This window comes from Furipterus horrens, unplaced genomic scaffold (assembly GCF_987537825.1).
Source record: "Furipterus horrens unplaced genomic scaffold, mFurHor1.1.pri manual_scaffold_9, whole genome shotgun sequence".
In the NCBI taxonomy this organism is placed as follows: domain Eukaryota; kingdom Metazoa; phylum Chordata; class Mammalia; order Chiroptera; family Furipteridae; genus Furipterus; species Furipterus horrens.
In genome coordinates, this window is record NW_028327179.1 from 45,484,778 (window position 1) to 45,489,332 (window position 4,555).

The 4,555-nt window shown below is 38.2% G+C and overlaps 1 pseudogene; it reads right to left on the reverse strand.

Moving 5' to 3' along the window:
* Positions 1-219: 219 nt before the first annotated feature.
* On the reverse strand, positions 220-1,370 carry LOC150001671 (partitioning defective 6 homolog beta pseudogene; annotated as a pseudogene).
* Between the last annotated feature and the right edge of the window lie 3,185 nt (positions 1,371-4,555).

Here is a 4,555-nt window from a genome sequence, read left to right on the forward strand (position 1 = left end):
AGCAAAGGCCCCTTTGATTTAGACTTAAATTTACCTCTGACCCACCAAAGTTTATATTAGCAATTACCACACTACTATTTTAATAACCTTTTAAGCTTGCAACATTATTTTTCCTCATGCCTATTCCAGATCACTGGTTCAGAGGTATATATGCTTCCAACTCGCCAAATTGACAGGTCCCCATGGTATCCTCGCTCAGAAAAAGTTCAGTCACTGGTTTCATAGTGTTATAATTGTTCCGTCTTCTTCTAAGAGTTTTTGATCTGGAACACAGGTTTCAAATTCAGTGTTTGTGCCACTTGCGACAGGGGTTTCTGTCCAGACTCCAAACTGAGGTCTAGTTGCGTTAACGATTCCAGGCTCTCTGTGGCAGGAAAGGCTTTAGGAATCTGCTGTGGGACTCCATTATCTTCAATAACAATGTCATCTTCGTCCTCCGGCTCAAAGCTGGGTTCCACCTGCTGCGGGTAGCCGAGAAGGCTGTTGTCAGTGGACTGGCCGGAGCTGCCGGAGGTCCGACTGTTCCTGACAACGTTGTTCCTCTGGTCTGCTGGCCTCACTGTTAGGATGAGGTTGCGGCTGTTTGCGATCATCATGTCTGTGACTTGATCCAGACTCTTCCCTGAAACTTCTGTCCCATTAACTTCTAAAACTTCATCATTAACAGCTAACAGGCCTGTGCTCTGAGCCAGACCTCCCGGGACAAGCCTGGATATAAAAATCCCTGGGACCTTTAAGCCGTCCGGTGTTACCCTGACACTGGAGCCTAACGGATGGAGAAGCCTAGGGGTTCTATCTGTAGAGACGAAGCCTGAGATGCGTTTCCGGGAGGATAGCCACGTCTATAATAGAAGACACGGGTCTGAAGTCCTGGGGCATGCTGATGACTTATGTGGCTTTTTTCTGTGGTTGTCAGGATGCAACACATTGGTTAGAACATTCTTCTTCTTTATTAATGTGTCTGTACCAAAGGCACTGTAGTCTGCTTCTTCCTTTTTTTTTATAAAAATCCTAAGCAGTGGATTGGCTGTTGAAACAGCTTTGTGGTAATTATCATCGTTATTTATAGGTAGTAAGTCCCCATGGATGTCTGCATAGTTTACTAAAATGTCAACATTGGGGATCTTATGAACATGTTGCAGTAATCTAGAAAAATCCTCAAATTTTCCTGGTTTTGATCTTTCCAGTGAAAAACGACGAAATTCAGCTCCGAACTTGCTCTTCACCGCCACGGGGCCCAGGCAGCCGCTGCCCGCCCCGTGTGGGTGGCTGCGGTTCCTGCTGGAGGCAGGGCTCCATAACGGCCTCTTCCAGCCGGGCGCCCCCGGGGAGCGCGGGGAGAGAGTGCGCGGCCAGAGGGCTCTGGACATGGCTGCGGCCCGGGAGCCTCCTCGCAGGCACCTGCAGAGGGGCAGCCACGGCTTGGGTCTCCGAGCAGAGCTCTGCTCAGCGGGCTCCTTACGCGGCGAGATCGAGGGTCCGACTCTGAAATTCCAATGGATCAGTCGTACATAGATCCATTCAGAGTTCTAGATAGAACAATGGATATTATGACGCAAAGTGAGAAATGTTTATTGAAATGGTTTTAGATTCCACACTGTATCTAGCTTCTAAGAAACTATCTCTTATTGAATTTTGTAAAAAACAAATTTATTCACAGATATAATTCCCATATATACTATCAAAACATTCAAGGTGTATAATTCAGTGGCTTTCAGTACATCCACAGATATGTGAAACCACATCCACAGTCAATTTTATAAATTTTAATCACCACAAATAGAAATCTTGTACTCTTCAGCTATCATTTTTCTCTTCTCCCATACAGTCCAGCAACCACTTAGTAGTGTCTATAAATTTGCCTACTGTGACATTTCACACAAATGGAACCATGCGATATGTGACCTTTTGTATCTGGCGTTTTAAACTTATTACACTGTTTCTAAAATTCATTTATGTTGCATCACTTGTCAGTACTTCATTTTCTTTTATGGTCAAATAATATCCCATTGTGTGGACATACCACATTTTGTTTATCCATTCACACATTTAATGGATATCTGAGTTGTTCCTCACTTTCGATAATGAATAATGCTGCTACAAACATTCATATATAGGTTTTGTGTGGACAAGTCTTCTCATTTCTCTTGTGTATATCCCTAGAAGTGGAATTGCTAGATCATGTGTTAACTCTTTGTATAATTATTTTAGGAACTGCCAGACTGCTTTCCAAAAGTGGCTGCCTCATTTCAGATTCTCACAGTTTCTGAGGGTTCCAATACCTTTACAGCCTCACTGACACTTGTTAAGAGTCTTTTTTGATTATAGCTATCCAAATGGATATGAACTAGTATCTTGTAATTTTGCATTAATTTCCCTGATGACTAATTTTTTTCAGGTGTTTTCTAGCCATTTCTATATCTTATCTGGAGACATGTCCTTTCAGGTCTTTTGTTCATTTTTAATCTGTGTTAGTTTTCATTATTTAGTTGTAAGAGTTCTTTATATAATGTAGACACAAGTCCCTTATCAGATAGATGACCTGCAAAATTTTTCTCCCATTTTGGGGGTTGTCTTTTCACTGTATTGCTAGTGTCCTTTGAAGAAAAAAAAAGGTTTTAATTTTGGTGAAATTTGATTTTTTGTTTTTCTTGTATTGCTAAGCCTTTGATATCATATACAAAAAACTATACAAACCCAAAGATACACAGCATTATCCTTATTTTTTCTCTAAGAATATTATGCTGTTTATTTTACATTTGGTCTTTGATTCATTTTGAGTTAATTTTTATATGATATGAGGTAGAGTCCAATTTCATTCCTTTGCATGTGGCTATCCACTTGTTCCGGCACTATTTGTTGAAAAGGCCCTTCTTTCTTTCACCGAATGATCTTGGCATTTTTGTTAAATATCAGTTGATCATAAACACATGGGTTTATTTCTGAACTCTCAATTCTATTCCATTGATCTACATATCTACCTCATACTAGTACCACAGTCTTTACCTCTGTTGCTTTGAAGTAAGTTTTGAACTTAGGGAGTGTGAGTCTTCCAACTCTGTTTTGCTTTTTCAAGATTTTTTTGGGGTATTTTGGATCCTTTATAATCTCATATGAATATTAGAATCAGTTTGTTGATTTTTTTACAAAGAAGCCATCTGTGATTCTTACAGGAATTGAGTTGAATTTGGAGAGTATTGTCATCTTAAAATTTTAAGTTTTCCAAATCTTTTCTCTTTCCAAGCATTATTTTTATTGAATTTTAAAATAGAATTTTCTTTTTCCTCTAAATGTTATATGAAAAGAACTAAATTGGAAGTATTAACAACATTGAATCAGTGATCTGGACAATTCAAAAATAACATAAAGGGAAAGAGCAACAGGGCAAGTGAATGAATAAAGGTTTAGAAAGGAAAACAGGCTTCTATGCCTCAGTTCTCACCCATAAGAGATTTCTCCCTCTATATATTTTTAAAATCTGCATGTTAATGAGGAACAGGGGTTACTCCAACATTTCATTTATCGAAATTAGAAATATAAGAATGGAGTTCCCCAGAGTTTTGGCCCTAACTCTTCATTGATTGGGATAAAACATGAATTACAAGATCCCTTTTCAAAAGAGCATAGTAGAGGAAATTATGCTAAAAAAAACTTTCAGGAAAAAGATTCCAGAGGAATAAAGAAGAGATAAGAAAGCAACTTGAAGGAGATGGAAAGAAACAAAAGTGTACAATGTTTTATCCTTTCATAATTTGTAAATTTTAGACCATAAGCTAGATAGAGAAATAATTCTTAAAAGCTAGCTTGACATTAAACTAAGGCAAAGTAAAGAATAGAAACTAACCTACATAAAATTATTTCAGGTATAGTAGGAGCTCTCTTGAAAACAGTTCACTTATAATGTCTGAAATGTTTTTTAATAGGAAAAAAAAGCACTATTCATTTCATAATTACTTAGAGGCAAATATAATGCTCATACCCCTTGGAAAGCATAAATATTGAATAAAATTCATACAAGTTATAATAAAGTAATATCATATCTTTTGATAATTGGAGAGAGATGAAAGATAAGCTCTGCAGTGGAAGGGGGTTCCTGGGCTGAAAGATGAACACAGGGATCCCAGCAGAGTATGAGGTCAGAGGAGTAAACTGGTGAAACACAAACCTCTAGGGCATATCCTACAGAAAACCCTCAGGTTCCTCAAGATACCAAGCGCCATCAAGAAATAAGTGAACAGCTTCTTTCTGTTTTAATCTCATACTTGATTGCAATGTTTGAAAATAACAGAAGAAATGTAAATGGGGATAGTGTATGAAGGGTCTCCCTATACACCTTCTTATCTTTTCTCTGACTCACAGAACACACATTGTGTGGCCTCTTGTCATGGAACATATACAACTACCTTAAGAAAAAGCTGTAAAGTAAACAGGACCTAGGAAAGGAAAAAGGGTTAAGTTCCTTATTGCCAATAATTTTATATCTGGATCCTTACTAAAGTCCAGCAACAGATGATACATTTTATCACTGGCTTTCAGGAGGAATACTGCTGAGAAA